The following is a 25,107-nucleotide window of genomic DNA, read 5'->3' as shown; positions in this document are numbered from 1 at the left end:
AGTTGACATAGGAATCTGGAATTTCAGAAAGCATTTGATAAAATATGTATTGAGGAAATGAAAAAGTCATGTTGACTGAGAACTGGTTAAAAGTTAGAAAACAGAGAGTAGTGCTAAATGGTCAATTTTCCCAATGGAGAAAGGTGAATAGGGGAGTGCTCCAAGGATCTGTACTGGGATTTCTGCTTTTTAACATATTTCTTAATGACCTAGAGATGGGAAGTGATCACATTTGCTGATGATACAAAATTATTCAAAGTTGTTAAATTACAAGAAGATTGTGAGAATTGCAAGTAGACCTTGCAAGACTGGGAGACTGGGCATCCAAATGGCAGATAACATTTAAAGTGGACAAATTGAAGAGCAATCCAAATTATAGTTGTACAGTGCAAGGTTCCACATTGGGAGTTACCACCCAGGAAAAGGATTTAGGCATCATCATGGAAAATATGTTGAAATTCGCTGTTTAGTATGCATCGGCAACCAAGAAAACAAATAAAATGCTAGGAATTATTAGGAAAGGAATGGAGAATAAAACAGAGAATATCATAATGCCTCTGTATTACTTCAGGGTGTGACTTATCCGGCTAACTCTAATTGGGCCACAAACCTATCCTAAAAATAACCAGATAAACATTTCTGGCTATCTTTAGGATAGCCGGGTATATTATGTGGCATAACCGTGCTGCTGAATATACCCTGCTAGTCAGCTGGATAAAGTTATCCAGCTGACTAGCCGAGCCACACAACGGCTTAAAATGGACCCAAGCCTGTTCTGGAAGTCACTCTAAAGTGGTCACTGAAGTATGGGTCAAGAAGAGCTAGACATGTAGGAATAGGAGAAAGGCAACAGGAGATCTTGAAGGGGAAGAGAGTAAAAAAAAAAATGGAATGACTTCTTCGAAGAAGGCACCAAAGAGGAGCTACTGCATCATATACAGCCTCTCGTGACCTAATGCTGGAATCTTGCCTCTTCTGTCCTGGGTGCACACATTCTATCTTTCTCTGAGTCATCCAGAGAGTGCTCCATCCAGCGCATGCTTTCCCATGCTGATTATGGGTTACCTCAGATCTGGAAGAGAAAAGAAAGAAATCTTATCTTGTTTCTGTTCTCCACATTTCTACCTGTTTCTTTCTTTCTTTCTTTCTTTCTTTCTTTCTTTCTTTCTTTCTTTCCATGCTTCGATCTGGATCTCCATGCATCATGACACAGCCTTGGCACGGGGGCCTGGCTCTGCATTTTTGCTTTGAAGCAGCTACTGATGTCAGATCAGCATGCGCCGATGGGGTGGGCACGGAAACAGCGATGCCCTTCCGGAAACAGACTCTCCAGCCTTCGCTGCAAGGAAGAGGTGTCAAGTGTGTTTAAAAATCAGGGCCCATCTTTCCTCCTTAGCTGCTTTGGGGGTTAGTATTCAGGAGGACCACCCTGTGCAGGGGTAAAAGGCAATGTGTTCCTCAGGACTTCCTCAGTGCCTGGCTTCCTTTGATCTGACAACAGTTTTTGCCAGGCCTTTCCCTTCCACGCACATGCTTGCAGAAACTGGACGCCTGCCAGGTTGAAAACCTGGTGTGCGAGATGTTATACAGCTTTCTGAATGCATTTATTTTTCAACCGAGGGGATTGTTCTGCTGCTATCAAAAGAGAAACAATATTCCACATACTCCAACATGTTTACTTCCTGAAGCTTCCAAGGTTTGTTTTGAATAAGTAATGACGGCAGGATAATTGCGAGTATCAAGTGTTCTGTTGTATGTTCAAGTAGTTACTTTGTAGGAGGTTCACAGAAAGTTCAGTACTTGAAGGAAAGCTTACTTTGCATTAGTGGTAGTGAGGGTTCGACAACTTTGTGCACTTTGTTTAAAATTAGAAGAGTTTGAAAGCTGTGATTTTCAACTTGCAGCTTGCGAGAACCATTATTTTAAAAGAATATATTCGATTTAATTTATGGAACTATTTTACTAGACTAGCTCATAGGGAGACATGTAGAAACTTTATATATCGAGAGATATGTAAGTAGGCATCTGTAGAAAACACGTTAACTTAGGATGTTGCTGCTCATCATATAGCTATACATTAACATCTATATGTCGGACACCAGTGTTCTAAGTTACAGTGGCTTTCTTTTATTCTTTGCCTTTGGAGAAACCCTATTGATGAATCAGGGTATAGGGATCATAGAAAATGGATGTTGCCTAGCTGTGAACAGTTGCATGGTTTGTATGCGAAGAACAGAATCATTGGTTTGGACTTGGAGTACAGAAAGCAGCTCCTGCTCCTGGAGTTGTACTCATGCTTAAATACAAGGTAATACAGATTGACAAGTGGCAGCCCTAGGGCTTGGTGTGAATGCTGCATGCTCCTGTGCAGGATCTGGGAACCTGGAAAGGTGTGACTGCCCGCTGCAAGCCACGATAGCCTTGGGTCCTGGGAGAGGCTGGCTAAGGCAGATTCTTGCAGAGGAGGAGCAGCTTTAGGGCTGTTTTCTGTTACAGCTGTCAGCTGCAGGGAATCTTCGTGCAATTGTTTCTGTTAATGCATTTATACCCCCACTATTTTTCAAACCGTTGTACATTGCCTAACAATGGATACATATATCAAACAAAGAGGCAGAGTATTTTTTCTGTTTCCAATTAGGTTGTTTCTCTCGGGGAACTTTTGGCTTGCCAAATTGTATGAACTGTCTTGGAACGGCATTGAGATTAGCATCCCAACTCGAATGAAAATTGCCATGGGATATTTTTCTGTTCAGAGAGCAGATGGGACCTCAGCTTAATGTAGCATCAAAAAGATTAGTATTACCTCAGCAGCACTGGGTTCCTCTGTGACCTAATTTTTCATAAGAAATCGGAGTCCAGTGATGAGGCCAGCTTGTCTGTCACTGTACAGTGCTTGGCCCTTTAGGCAGTTGCAGCTGCTCTTCAAGCCTGAAGATGATTACTTAAATCAGTTTAAGATAAAAATTAGTCTGCTTTCAGTTTGCAAAAAGGTCAACTACAGAGACATTTCATTTCTCTGTCGGTTGTTTAGTCTCTGATCATTGTAAGAAGTATTTATGGTTGCTGCCCAAACTGCTAGTTTTGGCCAAGTAGTATAAAATCTAGAAAGATCATACGGTTGCACTGCTGTAATATCTACGGTTTCAGAAAAATGTCTCAGTCTGCTTGAATGTCCACCAAGTACAGTACATAACACTGCCGTGATAATACTTATAAGCAAACCGCCACCCCCACCCATCAAGTTTTCCAGGGTTGAATTATTCACAAGCTGCAGCAACCACAGTGGGATCATCCCTTTCTCCCTCTGTGGCCATTCTCTTCTTCTGCACCTTCTTAGAAAGAAGTCTGTCCCCTGGGACCCCCGGCCAGCCTGGGGCCACACCCCTTCCTAAGCCACAAAGCTCCATTTTTTTTTTAACCCTGAACAGTGTAACCTCTGGTGTTCTTGAATTACAGTGGGTACTAGTGGCACATGACACATGTTAGTCAAAGCTACATTTGAGGGAGGAGACTGAAAAGTGGAGAGTGAAAGGAGAGGCAGGTGACTGGCAGGGAGGGGAAGATGAGGCAAGGGGAAAACTGCATCTTTGATGGGTGGAGATGGATAAAGTTGGGGAGGATGGGAGAGAGGCTGTGATGGAAATTATGGAGATATGCATGAGAGAAGTGTGATGAGTGGCGTGGAAATGGGCCCTTGGTGTTGTGGTGTAGTTAATGCTGCGTCATCCTATGAGAGCTACACCGACAGCTGGCAAACATGCCCTGAAGTGAGACAGGCTGGAGCTTCACCTATACCAGCCTCCTCCCCTGCAGGTTGATCCCTTTTGGTTCTTGTGGCCAGCAGGGCTTAGGTGGGTCCCTAGGGTGGTAGAGAGAGCAAGAGTCTGAGGGTATACCGGGATCAGGACAGGCAGCAGACTGAAGAACCCGGAGGCAGGCCAAGGTCAGGATAGGCAGCAGATGAACACAGTCAGGTCCAAGACAAGAGGTCAGGTTCAAGTGGCAGGCAAGTGAGGTCAAATCCAATGCAAGAGGTCAGTTCCAGGTGGCAGGCAAGTGTGGTCAGGACCAATGCAAGAGATCGATACCAGGAGGTCAGACCGAGGATGGATGAAGACACATGAGAGACACAATTTACAGTAGAGAATGTATGGGAAGAGCTGGGGAAACTGAAAATGGACAAAGCCATGGGGCCTGATGAGGTTCATCCCAGGATACTGAGGGAGCTCAGAGATGTGCTGGCGGGTCCGCTGTGTGACCTGTTCAATAGATCCTTAGAAATGGGAGTGGTGCTGAGTGATTGGAGAAGAGCGGTGGTGGTCCCGCTTCACAAGCGTGGGAACAGAGAAGAGGCTGGTAACTACAGACCGGTCAGCCTCACCTCGGTGGTGGGAAAAGTAATGGAGTCACTGTTGAAAGAAAGAATAGTGAACAATCTACAGTTGGGAGAATTGCTGGACCAGAGGCAGCATGGATTCACCAGGGGAAGATCCTGTCAGACAAATCTGATTGACTTTTTTGACTGGGTAACCAAGGAATTGGATCAAGGAAGAGCGCTTGATGTTATCTACTTGGATTTCAGCAAGGCTTTTGATACGGTCTCGCACAGGAGACTAGTGAATAAAATGAGAAGCTTAGGAGTGAGTGCCGAGGTGATGGCCTGGATAACAAACTGGTTGACGGACAGAAAACAATGTGTGATGGTAAATTGAACTTACTCTGAAGAAAGAGCGGTGTTAAGCAGAGTGCCGCAGCGATCAGTGTTGGGACCGGTCCTGTTCAATATCTTTGTGAGCGACATTGTGGATGGGATAAAAGGTAAGGTTTGTCTTTTTGCGGATGACACTAATATCTGCAACAGAGTGGACACGCCAGAAGGAGTAGAGAGAATGAGACGGGATTTAAGGAAGCTGGAAGAGTGGTCAAAGATATGGCAGCTGAGATTCAATGCCAAGAAGTGCAGAGTCATGCATATGGGGTGTGGAAATCCGAAAGAACTGTATTCGATGGGGGAAGAAGGGCTGATGTGTACGGAGCAGGAGAGAGACCTTGGGGTGATAGTCTCTAATGATCTGAAGTCGGCGAAAAAATGTATCAAGGCGATAGCTAAAGCCAGAAGAATGCTGGGCTGCATAAAGAGAGGAATATTGAGTAAGAAAAGGGAAGTGATTATCCCCTTGTACAGGTCCTTGGTGAGGCCTCACCTGGAGAACTGTGTTCAGTTCTGGAGACCGTATCTCCAAAGGGCCAGAGACAGGATGGAGGCGGTCCAGAGAAGGCTGACCAAAAAGGTGGAGGGTCTTCATCGAATGACTTATAAGGAGAGATTGAAGAATCTAAATATGTACACCCTGGAGGAAAGGAGGAGCAGGGGTGATATGATTCAAACTTTCAGATACTTGAAAGGTTTTAATGATCCAAAGAGAACGACAAACCTTTTCCGTTGCAAAAATATCAGCAGAACCAGGGGTCATGATTTAAAACTCCAGGGAGGAAGACTCAGAATCAATGTCAGGAAGTATTTCTTTACGGAGAGGGTGGTGGATGCCTGGAACGCCCTTCCGGAGGAAGTGGTGAAGACCAAAACTGTGAAGGATTTCAAAGGGGCATGGGATAAACACTGTGGATCCATAAAGTCTAGAGGATGTGAATGAAGAGAAGAGGCACGGGGGTGGCTTGCTTGCAGGAATGACGGCTACTACCTGGAGATTAATATCCTTATTCAATAAACATACACACAGTTAATGTGACTCCAACATTGCTCTATGCAAGAGGAAATGTGGAAAAAAGGATTTGCATCCACAAAAAAGCAGGGGAGTAGCCTGCTTGTTATGGTGGTTACTACCCCAAACCAAATAAGCCTGATACTTCACTTTCAATGCATATCCAGCATAGCTCTCTGTTTCAACGGCAGGGAGAATGAAGAAAAGATGATTTATATTCAGACATCAACCAACAAGGAATAAATTACATAGTCTGGGTAAACAAATAAGCATGGGTGTAGCTTGCTTGTTACGGCGGTTACTACCCCAAATCAATTAAGCCTGATACTTCACTTGGAATATATATCCAACGCAGCTCACTGCTTCAACGGCAGGGGGGAATGAAGTAAAGAGGATTTATATTCAGACAACCAACAAGGACTGAATTGCACAGGCAGGGTAAATAAGCGTGGGAGTAGCTTGCTTATTAAGGCGGTTACTACCCCAAACCAATTAACTAGATACTTCACTTAGATGCAGCTCCAGCACTGCTGTCTGCATCGATGGTGGGGGTGGAAGAGAATTGGAACCAAAAAGTTACCAATAAGGGCCCTGACCTCAGCGGTCAGAGTAACAGATACGTATGAAAACAAATAGGTGTGAAAGCTTGCTGGGCAGACTGGATGGGCCGTTTGGTCTTCTTCTGCCGTCACTTCTATGTTTCTATGTAAGACGGGCAGGGCAAGGCAAGGCTGGATGAGGCAGGCTGGGCTAGGCAAAGCTGGATGAATCAGTAACACAGAAACAGTCAGGAATGCAGGAGCAACACATTAGGCAGGAGACCCATTTCTGAAGTGAGATGGGGAGCGCAGCTGGTGCTTAAGTACCCAATCGTGTGATGTCATCCAGGTACACTGGTGAGTCTGTTTCATGCCATGAGGACTTCAAAGGGTGTTGCACCGTGTATACCTAGGAGGCCACAGGGTCCAGCGAGGTTGGTGGCATCATGGCGGCATCCTTGCCACTGAAGACAGGGCCAGTGGTGTCTGAGCAGTGCTGGAGGCAGGTCACGTCTAGGGGTGAGTGAGGCTGGTCACAGTAACATTCCATGGTCGGACAAATGAAACAGGAAGGGACTAGAAGGGCTGGGTTTGAGAGGAGACAAGGGAGACAGCTTTGGAGAGGAGGGCCCAGAGGTACACTTGGTTGGAAGAGAGGGAGACTGGTTGGAGAGGATTGAGAAGCAGGTAGATGGGCTGGGGTAAGAGTGAGCAGGGTATCTTTGAGAAAATGATGAAAGGAAGAGAATCTGAAAGACAAGTAGAGTGAGCTGAGAGGAGAGGCGGCCTTTGGTAGGGAGCAAGTGGAAAAGAAACATTGCTTTCCACTGCTCTGTTTACAAATTTTATCACTGTATAGACATTTTTAATATCAGAACATAGGGAGAGCAATTTTAAAAGCAGTTTCTGCAGATAGGCAAGTAAATTGCCCATGCGATGTGCTGGGAAAGGTTCGCGCATACATCCTGTGCATGCGTATTTTTACCCGAATACTAGAGGGGCTCCCGGGGGCAGGAGTAAGTAGGGATTCTGAGTTAGGCCCATATTTTTAAATTTTAAAGAGCATGCAGATAAATTTCACTGGGGAAGACTAGTCACAGGGATTACTAGGTGTAAATGTGTGTAAAGTCTGTGGGAAAAAACTACCTGCAGACTCTGCACGCTTGGAAAATTACCCCCTAGAGGGCAAGTTTCAAACCATTGACAATCAAAGACCCATGTGCATTTCTAACCGGTCATCAGTGACCTTTCCCTTTGGACCTCACCGTGGTACAAGGCACGCATGGTCACTCAGGCATGCTTTTTCTGCAAGTATTATGCAGGAAAAATGCCAGCAAATATCTGAAAATGCCATCCATGTGTACTGTCCTTCTTTGACTTAAATGGGCTCCTGGGAATGCCACCTCCTCTCCGTAGGGCTGAAATGATTCACATTGTTCCCTAGTGCTTTAGCTGCATTGAGGGAGGGGCTGTTTTCAGACAGCCAGTTAGCGCAGTTAAAGGATTTTTACACACGTAAATCACTTTAAAAATTGTCCTCATAAAGGGCAAGTTACAAAGGCCATGCACTGGGGTTACTTCCTCTGTCTGGAAATTGCCCTTCTTCAACACAGCTAAAAGTACATATATGTTGGATTAACCTGTGCACTTTAACCATATTTAGGCTGGCCAGTGTGACGGGCTCCGGGGTGATCTGGGAAACTACTGATCGGTTAGTCTGACGTTGGATCTGGGCAGAATGGTAGAAGCCATTCTTAGAAACAAAATCACTGACCAAAGAGATAGACCTGGCTTAATGGGGAAGAGTCAACATGGTTTTAGCAAAGGGAAATCTTGTCTTACCAATCATTTAGATTTTTTTTTTAAGGTGTAAATGAACCTGCAGCTAAAGGCAAGCTGGTTGATATAGTGTATTTGGATTTTCAGAAGGCATTTCACAACATCCCCCATGAAAGAAGACCTCAGGAAATTAAAAAGTCATGGGTTAGGAAGCAGTGTCCTTTTGGGGATTAGTAAGTGGTTAAGATTGGAAACATAGGTAGGACAAAATGAGCAGTTTTCCAAATGAAGAATGGTCATTAATGAAGTATCTCAGGGATCTGTAGTAGAACCTGTGCTATTTGACATGTTCATAAATCATCAGGAAAAAGAAACAAGTGAGGTGATCAAATTTTGCAAATCATACAAAATCTGAATGGCAGATGAAATTCAGTGTGGAAAAGTGCAAAGTGATGTACATAGGGAAACATAATTCCAACTACAAGTATACAATGTTTGACTCTGTATTGGGAGTTGGCACTCAGAAAAAGGATTTTGGAATCCTTGTGGACAATACACTGACATCCTCAGCTCAGTGTGCGGCAGCAGTCAAAAAAGCAAATAGAATGTTAGGAATAATCCAAAAAGTAATGGAGAATGAAACAGACAATATCATATCGCGACTGTATAGATCCATAGTGCGACTGCAATGCTGGGTGCAATTCTGGTTTTCCCATCTCAGAAAAGACCTAGCGGAGCTGGAAAAGTGCAGAGGCGAGCAACAATAATGACCAAGGGGGATGAAATAGTTCCCCTTTGAGAGGGCCCCCCTTCAGCTTGGAAAAGAGATGGCTGATGGACATGATAGAAGCGGGTCGTCCCCATGCCTAAGGGCAGCCGGGGTATATAAACCACTGCTGATTATAATGGACTGTATGGCTGATGCATAAAGTAATTGCTGTTTTAAAATTTACCCCATAAGATTCAAAAGAGTTAAATGACCACTCACATCTGTTTCTTTCGGTGTACACTCATGGTTGCTTTTTTCCCTCCCTGATAACAGCAGTATTTTTCAATGAATTAAATAATTCGAAAGGTGACGTGTAGAGCAATGAAAAATGAATCCCTTATAACCTATGTGGTTACCACCTGCTGCTGAGGATGAGACACTAGCCAAGTATGGTGAAGAATAAGAGCATGGTTTAAATCGTTCCTCTGTAGTTGGACACTTGGAAGACAGATAACTCTTTCCTTCTTGCTGTCGTTCATTGGAAGAACACTGTAGTCACGCAGTTAAAACTCTCACAAGCAATAAAAATCTGTTCATGACTTTTCTGCTTATCGGCTTGCTGTAGCACAGAAATGGAAGGTGACCACATCATTGATGGATGTTTAACAAGAAAGAGAGACAAAGATTTGTATTGAGCTGCTAAAGTGTGGCTGCCCACGTACTCACTGTTAATGGTAGCTATGGCATAAACCTGAATTCACATGAATTATTCACTGCACTAATCCCCCTAACAAGGCATCTGAAAAGACCTGCTTGAAGAAGAAAATCCATTTGACATATACGCTTCTCAGGAGGTTCTGGTTTCCTTTGTTTATTTTAGAATTTATTTTGGATGCCTTTTCATTGGTAGCTCAAGGCGAGTTGCAGTCAGGTACAATAGGCATTTCCCTGTTCCCACAGGGCTTTCGCTATGGGGAATGCATTTTCAAAGGTTTTGCAGGTAAAAGTGGCATATACGTGTAAGTAGCATGTACTCGTTTGCATGCTGTTTTATAAACGACTAAGATGAATGCGTACTTTTGGTTTCACGCACACATTTGGCTGTGCAAAAAAAAATGGGCGGTCTAGGGCTTTTCTGGAGCGGGGCCAAGTGGAATACACATAAGTTGCTATTTTATAAGAGATGTACAGGAACACATTGGGCAACCTATCTGTGCAATTGTACACCTGCGACTTATCCAGTACAATTTATATCAGGCTGGTCTGTTGTCTGCTGTTGTTGGGGGGGGGGGGGGGCAGGTCTGGTGAAGAACTAGAAGGGTCTTGGGGACTGGGAGAGAGACTGGGTGAATTGGTGGTTTCAGTTGTATGCGCATGTATTCAAATATACTGACTTCTGCGTATAAATCAGGGTTTTACCATGAGCAAGTTATATTTTTTTCACTCGTAAAATATACACACTTATGTTTATAAAATAGGTAGACAAAGCAAGTTCTTTCAATGCATTGCTGATATTCATGTCTAACCAAACATATGCGCATATGTTGGGAGGTAGACATACATGGATTTTATAATTTGCACAGACCAGATATGCGCCAGTTATAAAATACTGTAATAGAATTCTGTACAGCTACATATGTGTTTCTATGGGGCTGCATGGAGATGTTTAAACGTTATTCTCTAAAGGGGTAATTTTCAAAAGGATTTGCATGTGTAAATGTAACTACTGTTGTAGCAATTTTCAAAAGCCATTTACCCACATAAAGTGCACTTACGTGGGTAAATCCTATGGACAATTCTGTGGCATATATTGTAGCAATTTTCAAAAGCTCTCTTACACGGGTAAAGTGCATGTAAAACCTAGTTTTACACATGTAAATGTTTTGAAACTCAGGCCCTAAGTTTGTACCCGAGGCAACAGAGGCTAATGTGACTTGCCCAAGGTCACAAAGTGTCAGCAGGATTTTCAGCCGGCTGCTCTAATCACCAGGCTACTCCTCTACTCCATAGGCCAGGGCTGCCCAAACGTTTAGCCAGGGTACCTTGTTTTATCACATGAAAATCCTTATGACCCCAGAGATTAACCAAAACAATTTATCAGGGGTGTGGCCGCCTCCAACATTCCTGCAGTCCAGCTAATCCCTTCTCTCAGTCTCCAATTGATCCTGCCTCTCAGCCTACACCCCCAGACGATCTCCTCTGTTAACCTCTGTCCCTCCAGCTGATGCCCTTTTATATCATCCATCCCCTCTCTTACCCTCTCCAGCCCTTTTTCAATCCCCCAGCTGATCCTCCTACCCCCAAGCCCTTCTTATAACCCCCAACTGATCCTCTGTCATTCTCTCCCTCTTACACCGGACTCCATTCACTCCTCTCTCATTCCCATCCCCCTATTAAATCACATCCCCCCACAGCTGATCCCCTATCACCCCTAGCTCTTCTTACACCCCACTCTCCACAGCCAATTCCTCTCTCCCTGATACAACCCTCAAACCCCTCCTGCATTTGATCCCTCCATTCAAACAGCTGCTCCTCCAAACAGTCCCCCTGGCCAGTGTCATTTGCAACGTTTTCATTTGTGCCTCAGGCCAAAGATGGACGACAACCAGTGGGAAGAGGGGGCAGGCCGTTGACAGGGGCAACATTTTTCTCTTGGGTGAGGAGCAAGGAGCAGTGGAAATTGCCATTGACTGATACACACTCAGCCCTCCCCTCCCCCTCCCCTCATGGCTGGATCCAAGCCCGATGGCAATCTGCAAGTGGCAGCAGCACGTTAGCATGGGGCCTGTGAGTTACAGCAAGCTGACAGGCCCTGATTCCTGCTCATGCAGGACTTCCTGCTGCCTCAGAAACTCATGCAAGGGCAGTGCCACTGCCGAGCCTGTGGATGCGTGCTGGCTCACAGGCCCCACACTGACTTCCACTACTGATGCTGCTGGCTCACAGGCCCCACACTGACTTCCACTACCGATGCTGCTGGCTCACAGGCCCCACACTGACTTCCACTACCGATGCTGCTGGCTCACAGGCCCCACACTGACTTCCACTACCGATGCTGCTGGCTCACAGGCCCCACACTGACTTCCACTACCGATGCTGCTGGCTCACAGGCCCCACACTGACTTCCACTACCGATGCTGCTGGCTCACAGGCCCCACACTGACTTCCACTACCGATGCTGCTGGCTCACAGGCCCCACACTGACTTCCACTACCGATGCTGCTGGCTCACAGGCCCCACACTGACTTCCACTACCGATGCTGCTGGCTCACAGGCCCCACACTGACTTCCACTACTGATGCTGCTGGCTCACAGGCCCCACACTGACTTCCACTTCTGATGCTGCTGGCTCACAGGCCCCACACTGACTTCCACTACTGATGCTGCTGGCTCAAGCTGGCTCACGCATTCCACTACTGATGCTGCTGGCTCACAGGCCCCACACTGACTTCCACTACCGATGCTGCTGGCTCACAGGCCCCACACTGACTTCCACTACTGATGCTGCTGGCTCACAGGCCCCACACTGACTTCCACTACTGATGCTGCTGGCTCAAGCTGGCTCACGCATTCCACTACTGATGCTGCTGGCTCACAGGCCCCACACTTTCCACTACCGATGCTGCTGGCTCACAGGCCCCACACTGACTTCCACTACTGATGCTGCTGGCTCACAGGCCCCACACTGACTTCCACTACTGATGCTGCCGGCACTGCCATTTGAGGCACTTGTGACCTCGTTTGGGGTCCTGACCCACAGTTTGGGAAGCTTTGCCATGGGCTACTCCCCTGAGAATGCTTCTCTTTACTATGGCTACATATATTGTGAAAATCTACTGCAAGTTTTGTTCAGTGTTAGACTTAAATGGATATTCAACCACAATTTGAGCCAGTTAAGTGCAGCTGAATATCTGACAAAGATAACTGGTTTAATGTAACTGGTTAATTTCACTTATCATCTCTTTGAATATCAACTCCTGTGGGTTGTGGTAGGTAGGTTTCCCATTTTAAATGAAAAAATAAGTCAGATTTGCTCTCACTGGGTAGAATGGGAGTTGCATTAATATGGCAAGGGAGCTCCTGATCATATTTGCAGGAGGTGAATGAATGGCATGTAAATATGTTGATGAGTTAATCCTTTGTGAGCAGCTCTGTGAATGGAATGGAGGAGGGCAGTAAGAGAACATCTATGATTGGTTCTTTCTGTGTGCCCCAAATACATTTTTTGGAGCCAAGACAAATTCTGCTTTTTTTTTTGGTGCGGGTGGGGAGGTCGTAATTGTATCCCTTCCTTACCCTTCCAGCTCAGTCAGAATCAGAGCTGGGATCCAGTGCCATGTATTTTCATTTGCACCAGCCCTGGGTATTTTACCCCCTTCCTTTAACCTGCCATCATTGCTCGAGTCCTTGACCGGAGGTTATGGAATCCTGCTCCTTTCAGAGCAGGAAATCAGTGGCTGGCTGCTGTTTCTTTCTCTCCGGGGGCTTTGAATGTTGCCACGGAAGCATCCTCTGCCTTGTCTGGCCCAGGGAGCAGAATCCTGGCCTGGGAATGAAGCTCAGCGGTGTCCGCATTGCAGCACATGGCACTGCTACTGAGCCAGTAGGCTGGCCCGCAGATATTTCTTTGGCCACCCCGAGTATCTCCTGAATATCCTCTTTTGTGACAGTAGCTATTTGGGAAAACTGAAATAGTTTCAAGATATTCAGTCCTTGGAGTGCAGTAACATAAAAGAGTGAATCTAGCTCCATATGATTAAGCATAACTTGGCTCCAGATTGGTTTCTTACTGTTTTCCTAAAAATTATCTCTGTAGGTGTGACTGGTATTCTGAAACTGAAGTTCCCTCTGCTGTTAAAGAAGTGCTCTATCAACAAGAAAATTGGTGAGTGAATATTTTTTTCTTGACAGTATTGGCAGCAATAATCATTTGGATTTATATAATACCTTTCAACATTGTGCTTCAGAGATAGATAGAATTATATTGTCTCTTGCATGGTAGAAATCTAGCTATCCAGTTTGATACCTCAGCTTCATTTTATACAGTTTTCAAGCAAAGAAAGAGGTGATAAACGGAGGGCTGATCATGCTCGGTTAGCACATGGATGCTATTTTATGTAGCGCCCACGTGCGATTTAGCAGTCAGGAAGATATAGCATGGAGATCCTTATTTTTCGGCATAGCATGTACATGGTTAGCATGTGTGCACCACTGATGCCATTTTTCTTTTTAGTATGTCCACTGAAATATTTGTTGTCACACGTGATAATTGACATTTTAGCATGCGTGGTAACATTTTAAGCAAGCACATGCTAAAACTATTTTTGCATGAGTTTTAGTACATAGACCCCTAAATCCCTTTGAAAATTGTCCTAAATATTTGTATTCCATTCCTCTCCTTCTGCTTTCTCAACAAGACTTGGTTTACTTCTGATTAACCAGGAGGGATGTGCTATTAAAGAAGATGTCTGTCTTGAGATAAGAGGTTATCAAGATCAGACTGGGAAGAGGAAAATGATCCAGTAGGAGGAATCTGCCCTCCAGATGATTTAATACTGTAAAGTGTAGACTGTAGAGGAAGGAAAGGATCCATCTTTACCAATGTGGAGCTAAAGTACTGACACTCAAAATATGGAGATCGATATTCAGCGCCACGTAGCCAGATAAGTAAGGACTGCATTTAGTGGCTGCCACTTATCCAGATAACTACTTATCCAGAGAAGTAGTTTCTTAGCTAAGTGGTGGGTGGGAAATGTGCGTTTTGAGAAGGAGTTACTTATCTGCTTAACTTTGACGGACAAGTGCCAGATAAGATTTATCCATGCTGCTAAACATCCCTTGTAAGCAATGTTCCTTCTAATTTTTGAAAGGCTACACATGCAAAAATGTTCTTTAGTGCAACTTTTTATAAGCGAATAGTAGGGCCCGCATGCGCTGAATGGATTTTAAAAGCCTCCCAGATACGTGCTATCTCCAAATGTTTCACAAAGGGACGAGGCATGGGCGGGGTCTTGGTGGGGCATGGGTGTAGGCCTGGCGAAGAGATGTGTGCATAAATACTTGCACATATCTTTTGATTGAGACTTCACCCTCTCTGGGGGTTTCTGATCATGTCACAGCATGCTCGGCCCCAGCTGGCCCAAGGAGCAGGATTTTAATACACTGCAATGTGATTTTATTCCCCAGACAACCTTTTGCTCCCTGGACCAGCCAGGACTGGGAATGCTACAGAGGCAGTGTTCACAGCTCTTGGTATGTGTGTGTGTTGGGGGGGGGGGGGGGGAGGACTCTCAGCCATAATTCAGTGGTGACACCTAGTGGCCAGACTTGTAGTATGTGTTAGCTGGGTTCTGGAGGACTGGCACTGTGATGGCAGGTGTGAATTGAGAAGGTGCCTGTTCTGATTAAGCTGGAAACCCAAGGAAACAGGAGGATACTGCCAGGCCCAAATGAAAATCAAACCAGGAGAGGGAATGACTTGATAGCTCTTACTTCAATGTCACCTTTTCTGCAGTTTTTTTTCCCAGAGTGATGATAAGAATTGTTCCAGGCTTTATTTCTAAGGTTCCTATTTTATGAGAGTTGAGAGACATTTTTGAACATTTACTCAGTTATATAAAATGTGTTAAAATATTTTATAGAAGCATTATTATGCAAACCAACACAGACTCGGATTAGAAGTTTGTATTTTAAAGCTGCTGTATATATTTTGAAATAATCAACATCATATAATGAAATGCAAAGTATTGCTAATTATATCCATAAATTATGATAGTACTAGGGACTGTCTTTGCCTAGTTCACCAACCCTGCTGGTGGGCTATCTGCTGTAGATGGGGGGGGGGGGGGGGGGGGTGGAGGCGTGTATGCACTCTTTCCCCCATGCACTCTCCACTCTGTACCCTCCACTTTCTCCTCTTCTCCTCTCCCTAATCAATCGCTCCCCCATACTTCCTCTCCTTTCACTCATGCCCTCCTCTGTCTTCTATTCTCTCACTCACAATACAACTCACCCACCCTTCATTCTTCTCTCCTATGCCTCACTCACCCCTCTCCTCTTCCTTCCTCTCTCATGCACCACTTTCTCCCCTTTTGCTTTCCCCTCTCACTCACTTCCTCCCATTCCTTTAACTCACCCCCATGTTTTTCATCCTTTCTCACTTATCCCTCTTTTCTCACTCTCCTCCTCATCTTCTCTCCCCCTCACACATTTCTTCTCCCACTCATCCCCCTTCTTTTTCATTCAAACTTCCTACATGCCTTGCACCGTGATTTTTGCTGCTGGAAGGGCCTGGAAAACCCCACCAGCCTTTCTATTGCTGCTACCATTGTGAAAGTGCTGATCCTGTTGCCTCCTTGCCCCAATGACTGAGGTCTCCTGCAGCGGCGATAGATAGGGGCATGGATGTGCAGCGATGCTCACCTGAGCACCTTTCAATTACACTGTAGACCTGATATAACGTGATGTCGCTTATAACGTGGTCAGAGGTTGCCACTTTGCCAAATAAGTACTTATCCGGATAAGGCACACGCCAAAACTGGGAAATATGCTCACAAGTTGGGCCAGTGCAGGCCGAGCGGATTTTAAACGCCGCCCAAATATGTGCGCATCTTCCGCTGCGCACACAAATAGAAAGTTCCAAAATAGGGATGGGCGTGGTCTGGTTGGGGCATGGGCATTCCTAGTTTTCAACTTCAAATTAGCAGATAAATACTTACATACACAGACGCGCCGGGGTCCCCTACCGCGTAACTTTACTTCTGCGATGGATGACGTGTAAGTTGTAAAACAAAAAATTCTAGGTAGATCAGTGGGATTTTAAAGATGGGGGCTAACAGGGAAAAAGGGAGGCTATTAAACTAGGGAAGTTGGGAAGTTTTATCCCTTACCTTATAGACATTTTCCTTACCATTAATTCCTGTTCTATCAATGCTACAGCAATCGGGATTGACCCATTATATGGTTTCTTTTTAGTTATTTATTTATTTTTGTATCCTGACATTCGATCTGGCATATCACATCGGTTTACAGGCAAAAATTTATGTTCTGTTTCAATGTAAACCAATGTGATCTGTATTTCATACAGGAACACCGGTATAAAAAAATCTAAAAATAAATAAATAAAATAAACAAATGAACTAGGAGGAACAGAGTCTTCCTGTTTTACAGTAAAACTTAGTCAATTATTAACAGATATGAAATTAAATTAAACATAGTCAACTTTAACTGTTATTAACAGAAAAATTAATTGATATTAACAGAGAAATTAACATGAGTAGCGATTATGAAAATTTCTTGTCATTGTGTGCATTTTTAGCGAGAGTCAATGGGGGGATTATGGTGTCTCTATGCATACCTAAAGTGTTCCTTTTCAGTGACGTGGGTTAGCATCATGGTAATGATGCAAAGGCTTTTTGGAAGAGCCATGTTTTTAGCTTTTTTTTTTTTAAGTTTGGGTTATGTGATACGACCTTTCATTCTCTTAGAAGAGAGCATGGTATGTGGTTGATTGCATTAGGGCTTTTTAACTACTCTTGTTTTATTATATTATTGTTATACTGATGTATTCTTTTAGATGTATTATGTTGTTGTGAATGTGTTATGTTATTGCCTTTTAATGTAAACCGCTTTGGGTCCCCTTTTTGCAGAGGAAAACAATACATAAACTTAAAACAGAAAGAGAAATGATTGTTTTGAGTGAGTTTCTTGTCTGTTGGTCTGTATGGTGTATAGCCCGATATGATACTAAAAGACAGTATTGAGATGAGAATTGCACACCTTGAACTGCTGAAGAAGTGCTTGATTGGGTAGGGAAAACTTCTAGAGGAGGAGGAGATGGAACAAATTCTGGTTTGACAATTTTTTGTTTCTCTATGCTTTCCAAGCAATAGTAGCCCATGGGTTCTGACTGCTGTAGGAGTTAGTATAACAGGAATTGACAGGAAAGTTTTCAGTTTCCAAATTTTTTGTCTTTAATTGAGACATGTAATGTTCTAATATTAATGAAAATATATATAAATTATATCTTTTTGTATGTGTGTGTATGTATACATACATATAAACAAATAAGTATAGCAAAACAGATTTCTATAAAATTATTTCCTTTTTTTCTATTTTTTTAAATTTGTATATTGTTGTGTTATATATCCCATAACCCAACTTTTAGATGTCCAAAAGATAAAAAAAAAATCCGTCATGACACTCAGTGTGTGGTGTATTTGAACAGTCTTTAAAATTAAGAAAGCTAATTTCCATAATAGTATATGATAAATAAAGAGCTGAGGTCCATTTCAGATAGTTCAAAGCTGAGTGAATCAGAAGTTAGTTTGTAGAACAACTCTTCTCTTTCCTTAAAAAAGGCCCCTATTTCACTGGGAACTGGCTTCTTCAGGAGGAACAGGATATACGTTCCTCTGTGCTCAAAATCAATACATTAATAAAAATATATGTGTGTTTCAAATTACCCCTTATAGAAGTAAATAACTATATTTGTGAAAGAAATACTGTAGGGAGATATCCCATGTTTTACCAATGAAAGCACCAAATATGAATCATAATAGCCAAAGAGGGTTGCAGACAAGTATGCTGACAGGCCCCAAAACACTGTCACAGCTAAAGAAAAGAAACTTTACCCAGATGAGAACTTTAAACCAGAACTGAAGGATATTTATCAAGATCTGCCTGTTTGTAAGAGCCTGTGAAAATAAAACCAAGGCAGAGGAACAATGCAGCAACTTAAGCTCATAAGCAGGAGTCATGGTCCGGCAAAGGGAATTCCAGAGGTCAGAAGGACCCCCACCTTTGAATGAAGGGGGAGCATTCTGAAATGGAGAAAATGCTGACTCTGGCATACAGCTTAGTATACTGATGTGGCAGGCCCCCCCACCCCTGAAGAAAAGGGGAAGGGGGAAAAGACCTGCAATGTGGCAAAGACCTTCCACCCACTACATGATTATGCATGAGCTTATGCATATTTGTCAGCTGGAAAGTATAAGATGGGAGCAAAATAAGGAGAAATGGGGAGCGAACCCAAAGCAGCCCAGCACCCCCTGCTATCAAGAAGGGAGAAGATTAAGTGTGGCCAGGAGACTGGAGAGAGGAGACACCCTACTTAGGGTTGGATGGTGGCGGGCAGTCTGAGGGGGTGAGGAGCCAAGAACAGCCCGGTAGCTCTGCCAGTACCAGACCCAGAAGCAAGTCTTTCCCGGACCACCCTGCAGATCTGCCAGTACCAGGCCAGGAGCAAGCCTTCTCCCCTGCCCACATTCTCCAGACCTCCAGTCAGAGCCTTCTTCAGAGATAAACAGGGAATCACCTGAAGTTGGGTCCAGGGGGTAAGTAAATTAGCTATAAGTATTAATATATTAGGCAGGCTTAGGTTTATGGCATGTTTGAAACCACCCATGGTACAGAGCTTTCTATAGGATAAACTGGTGCTTAGTGGCCAGGTTGTTAGATAGGAATTGTTATCTTCTAAATGCTAAATCCTGCCAAATCTGATAAATAAAAGTCTAATTCTGAGCAGAACAGTTGTCTGTTTCCTGAACCTAGGATCGTGAAGTGAAGTGGGGGGGGGGGGAACTTGAAGGGTCCTGTAGCAGACAGGTCCCTGCACCCCTAAACTTACTTACAATACTTACAAGGTGTTTAAAAGGACTTGTGTCATGTAATCAAATCTTCATTGTTGCATTGTCAGGCAAAACTTTATATATTTAAAATCAAAGTTGAGCAGAGAAACATAATGAAAACTAGTTTTATTGAAAATTGGGTTAAGGTAAAAATTAAACCTAATATAGCACTGTCCCCATAGAACATACCTCAGGCTGTCCTAGTTTCACCAATGAGAAATCAAAACAAGGCGATGCCTCCCAAGAGCGCTCAAGATTGTAAACAATCAAGGCAACAGCTGTGAAATGAAAAACCACACGCAAAGTGAAAACGAGGCAACCTGAACAATGACATTATATGACCTGAGGGCTGAACCAGATGACAGCTGTTCCATTTTTCATGCTGGAGGCCAATGTAAGTGTCTCCTTCCATCCCACAAACTGCAGGAGCCAGATAGGAGCACCTCTGCAGGGTATGCATGCATGCTGACAAATGCATGCACCCCCAACAGTCACAGACCGATCTCAGCATAAACATATTTTATATGTATGTACAGATGTATATATTTATTGTTGTCATTTGAGTTACTGGATCAAATCTTGTTACAGAGCTTCAGAAATGCATGTTACAGTTCAGAAACATTTTACCTTCTTTCTTCTCTCTTTGTTCCTACATGTTTGTCATTATCCTAAGGAAACATTTACCTGTCCAGACAGTTCAAAGAAGATACAGTTTTATGGTTTGCTTTTTTTGAGGCCAGCAAGAGCAGTGCTCAACAGCGATGGTCTCGGCCCTGGCAGTAATCCAGTCCTTTTGTCCAGTTGTTGCCTTTTGACATTTGGTGTCTGCCACTCCCCAGAGCACGTTTCAGGAAGTGTCACATGAGATCAACTAACATCCAGCAGAGGATGAGTGGCTAATCATGAGCAATAAATCAGCACTTTTGTTTTCTGGGGAACACTGTTTCCACTGATGCTAGGGTTAGCAAAATCCCTTGTGAACTAATGAGTTCCAAAACCAGAAATGACAGAGCAGTTTCTCAACAGACATTACAAATGATGCATACATGAAACATCATCAAAAGAACTGGACTGCTCAAGTGATAAAGCACGTGTAAATAAAAAAGCTGAGTATTTTGATTTTCTCTGGGAAGGGATCTGCTGTAACAAATCAGTGAAGTCAAGGCCATATTTTTAGACGTAAACAGCAGAGCTGTGCAGGTTCCTTGTGTGGTTAAGCAGCTTGGCATGCAAGTCAGCAAGGGAGGTTGTAAAAAGGAGAAGGCTTTTTCTACCGTGCAGAAGAGAAGGGAAAGACCAGGCAGGCTGAGGAGAAGGAAGAGTGAGGAAGGTGGAAGATAAGCTGGAGCAAGAAAGACAAAGGTGGTGGGATAGGCTGGACCTGACTGAACAAAAATGGAAGACAGAACTGAGCAAGTCTGGCTCAAGTCAAGCAGCTCTAACTGGCTCAGCTCATTGTTTTAATACGCAAACAAACCAGGAGTGCTGCTGCTGCAGCAGCATCCATAGCAGTCACTGTCTCTCCTCCCATCCTCCCTTTCCAGGTTCAGCCACACTCTCTTCTCCATCCCATGCCCCTCTATTCCCTCACTATTCCTCTTCCCATACCATCTTCAACCCTGTGCTGCTATAGCTCTGTGAGTAAGTCTGAGCTCTGAGGTGCTGGCATTTTCTGCTAGTCACATGATGTTGGGGGGAAAAAAGTTATCTGGGCCCCTAAGAAAGGTGCAGATTGCTGGTGCTGCATGGATGGATTATCCTTACTCAGCTGAGCTACCCTGTACTGGGAGCTGGGAGAAGGGGGAGAAGCAAAGGGAGAATCAGAGAAGGAAGGAGAAGCAAGAATGAGAAATAGAGGGGCCTGGGGAGGGAAGGGAAGGAAGCAGGCCTGGAGGTACACAGATGGAGAGAAGGTTGGGGTAGGGGTGGGAGCAGTGGAAATCGGAAGAGACCGGTCAGTTGGGAGAAAAGGAATAGGGAGAAAGGTGGAGGACAAACTAGAAAGCTAAAGGTGGAGGGACGGGCTGGACTGAGATGGAGAGAGAGGTAGGGGGACAGGTAGGGCTGGAGAGAGATGCAGGAGGGTGAACGGACAGGGTGGACCAAGAGAACCAGGGAGAAGTACAGAGAGAGAGGCTGGATGCAGAGGAAGGGAGAAAGGTCGGGGGCCGGGCTGGGGAGAGGGTAAGGTATGGAGATCAGTGGGTTGTTTTAGAATTTTTGGTTTGCTATTTGGTATCTAATGTCCATGTTATAATTTGTGATCCACCCTGAATGACAGTGTTGCAGTGGGCGGAACATACATTGTTTAAATAAACATGTAAACGCTCACAGAGAGGAAGGAAAGGGGGAAGATGAAAAGAAAAGCTGAAGAAATGAGAAGAAACAAAGAGAAGAAAAGCTTGAAAAGAGAAGAACCAGCGATACTATAAAGTTGGAAAAACAGTTTATTTTAATATTGGTGACACCTGCCTGTGATTTATCCTGCACTAATGAATTCATCTCAACTCATATTTGATTCCTAATGTCAAGTCAGACTCTTTGCCTTGGCTCCGACTTTGCTCACCCAACAATGTGTGTTTGACTTGTGCACCGCTGGTGAAAGGAAATTTGCTCGAACAAGAATGAGGAGCAGTTGGGATTGCTGGTTATTAGGCATACAAGGGTTTTTAGCTGCAGCCTCTCAGCTCTTCGCTTCGTCGTGGGTGCTGCCACTATTTCCTCTTCTCCTTGCAACTTCCAGACAAAGAGTGAGATGCCTCATAAGATACTGACCTCACGTTGCAGTAAGGGAGTCAGAGGAGATCTGCTTGAAATCAGTTGGCACGTTGAAAAACACTTATATATTCATTTAAAAAAAAGAAATTAGCCTGAAGAAAGGCCCCCAAGTAATTAATGGTTTGCCTTTTGTTTTTCTGAATCTCCTGACTATCCAGGAAAGGTTGGAGTTGTGCTATGAATAATTAATGGAAGATGTGCAATACAAGAACTGATTGAGAAATAAATCTAGAAAAAGATTCTGTTTACATTGAGGGTCTAATAAAACGGAACCACGGACATGTAGGAGATCAGATAGCACCTGTAATGTACAAAGGTAGCCTTGCTCCAGGAGAGTTATGTTGCATGCCCCATCCGCAGTAGGCCCGCGACCAGGCCTACTCACCCTTGCAGCGCTACTCCTGGACCTGGACCATCCTCGCTCGCGGCTGTGGGCAGCTGCCTACGCCCCCGAGCACCTACTGCCTCCTCGGCTGTTCCTGGCTCCTCCACGGACCTTCCCAATTCCTGGCGGGTCTCCCCACACGTGCCGTGGGGAGACGCCATCACTCAGCCCCCTGAAGGCCTTGGCCTTAGGCACGCACGTGCACCACTCTGACCTTTAAAGGGGCCACAGCGGAAAACTAGCCCACAGCCCTGGATGATGATGTCACCGGGCCCTGGTATATAAGGCAGGGCTCCACCACTAGTTCCTTGCCTTGGCAACAGGTCTCCATGTTGTTCGGGTGCTCATTGCCCATCGTTCCTGAATCCTGATCCTGTCTTCGTTCCTGGTTCCTGATCCTGACTCCATTCCTGGTTCCTGATCTTGACTCCATTCCTGGTTCCAGCTCCTGACCCATACCTTGGTCCCTTCCTTGTCTCACTCCACTGGTCCTTTGGCTTTGATCCTTTCTACGTTGGACCATGCTCAGGATTGCTTCTCTGGTTTTGACCCTTGCTACATTGGACCACGCTCAGGATTGCTTCTCTGGCTTTGACCCTTACTGCGTTGGATCATGCTCAGGATTGCTTCTCTGGCTTGACCCTTGCTTCATTGGACTATGCTCTGGATTGACTCTCTGGCTTTGACCCTTGTTCGTTGGACTCTACCTTGCCTTGCTCAACTGCCTGCCCTGACCTCAGCTTGTCTAGACTTCACCTTGGTATCTGCTTGGCCTCTAGCCTTCGGCCTCTTTTACTCGGGCACCCCCTGTCTCTGCCCTGTTCCTGTTGACACCCGGGTCTCTGGATCTCTGCCTTGTCCGGACCTATGTCGGTCCCTTGATACCTCTGCTGGTTCCTAGCAACCCTTGCACCACCACTACTGGGAGTTGTCACACGGAGACCCGCCTAAGACCAGCTGACCCCAGCACCCAAGGGCTCAACCTGCGGGGAATGAGGTCTGGAATTGGTGAAGCTCCAGTTGGCCTCCGTCTCCTAGTCAGCTGCTCCTCCACATGGTGGGGATCCGTAGGGCTTGCCCTATGGGTTGCATCAACCCCACCTCGGGCCAAGGGTCCACCACCAGCGCAACAAGTTATTTTCTCGACTTATAGTAAATTTGTGCCCTCTTCCCAATGCAGTTGGGGAGGACATGGTAAGCAAAGGTAGCGCATCAAGCTTTCACTTAGGGAAGCAATATAAGCCTGACTGACATTAGCCCTTCTTAGCTAAGCCTGTGGAGAAGACAGCAGTCTTGCAAATTTATATTTTTGAAGGAGAAGAGGTTTTTTTTTGGATCCATGTCAGATGGGCTTTGGTTTAGATTATAATACTGAGCATATACTGGACACTTTGACCAATGCTCCCCATAGAAGTTTGGCTAGGATGGCAGATTCTCGTGTGGTATTTCTCAACCTCTTGGCGTCCTTTGAAACCGTATTTCATGAGATTCAGATAAGGCATCTCATAGCCCTTACTGTTGATGACACCATGCAGGACTGGTTTCTCTCCCTTTTGAATCAGGGAACCCAGTTTGTAAAAGTGGGTACAGATCTTCTGGGGTTCAAAGAGCTTAAATTCAGAGTGCTGAAGGGCTCCATGCTTTCCCCCATGCTTTTTAACATTTGCATGTAGCCCACTGGAAGGTTGATATGGACGGAGGCATGGAATGTCTGTGTCGTGCAGGGCTGGTGCAAGGTGAACCTTCAGTCATGCACCCCTTTCCCACCACTCCAGCTTACCTGTTGGCAGCAACTCCAGCACAGTGCTTGCTTCTTTGGCAGTATTAGCTTTCCCACTCTGAGCCTTGTGCTGATGGAATTTTGCAGCCCCAAAAATGTTGATACTCTTGGCGACCGCCTAGTTTGCCTAATGGAAACACCAGCCCTGGTGTTATGCCAATGATGTACAGATCTATCTAGAACTTGTAACTGAGCATGTTGATGGATTAAGAGAACTTAATTTGTGTTTAGTTTCAATTAATAGGTGCTCAATTCAGAACAAACTCTTTACGAATCCCCTAAAAACAGAGGAATTATAGGTAAAAATAAAAACAACCCAAAAACCATGGACTTTGATCCACCACAAATTGGCCTTGAATGTAATAATTTACCTATTAAAAAAAAAGAATGAGGCCACTTAGCTGGATAAGTTTTGATTTTTGTATGGCTAAATGGCGGTGGTTAAATATCTGCCCTCATCAGCAGCTATCACTTATCCAGATAAGTTTTTAATTGCTAAGTGGCAGGCATTCAGGGGAGGAGCTGAGTTAGCTAGATAACTTATCTAGTTAATTCTAGTCACACCACAGACCTATTCTAAAGTTAGCCGGATAGCCGGGAATATTCAGCTGCGAAACTGCACCACTGAATATACATGCTGAATTAACGGATAGGTTTATCCAGCTAACTAGCTGAGCCACACAGTGCCTGAATATTGACCTCAATGTTTTTAACACTATCCTTTTGAAGATACTTCAATCCAAACCATGTTCTATTGAGCAACTGTCAGCATTCCTCAGTAAACTA

General features: G+C 44.6%; 1 protein-coding gene across 4 annotated transcripts in view; it reads left to right on the top strand.

Moving 5' to 3' along the window:
* The window catches only part of LHFPL2 (LHFPL tetraspan subfamily member 2), a 416,843-nt gene that overhangs the window by 186,911 nt on the left and 204,825 nt on the right, over positions 1–25,107 (top strand). For all 4 annotated transcript variants that reach the window (XM_029575454.1, XM_029575465.1, XM_029575473.1 and 1 more), the window contains one exon: positions 13,567–13,635. The gene's annotated coding sequence lies outside the window, so the exon portion shown is untranslated. The remainder of the gene's footprint in view (positions 1–13,566; positions 13,636–25,107) is intronic.

This window comes from Rhinatrema bivittatum, chromosome 1 (genome assembly GCF_901001135.1).
Source record: "Rhinatrema bivittatum chromosome 1, aRhiBiv1.1, whole genome shotgun sequence".
NCBI lineage: Eukaryota > Metazoa > Chordata > Amphibia > Gymnophiona > Rhinatrematidae > Rhinatrema > Rhinatrema bivittatum.
Note: the sequence above shows the minus strand (reverse complement) of the source record. Positions and strands in the feature narration are given on the sequence as shown.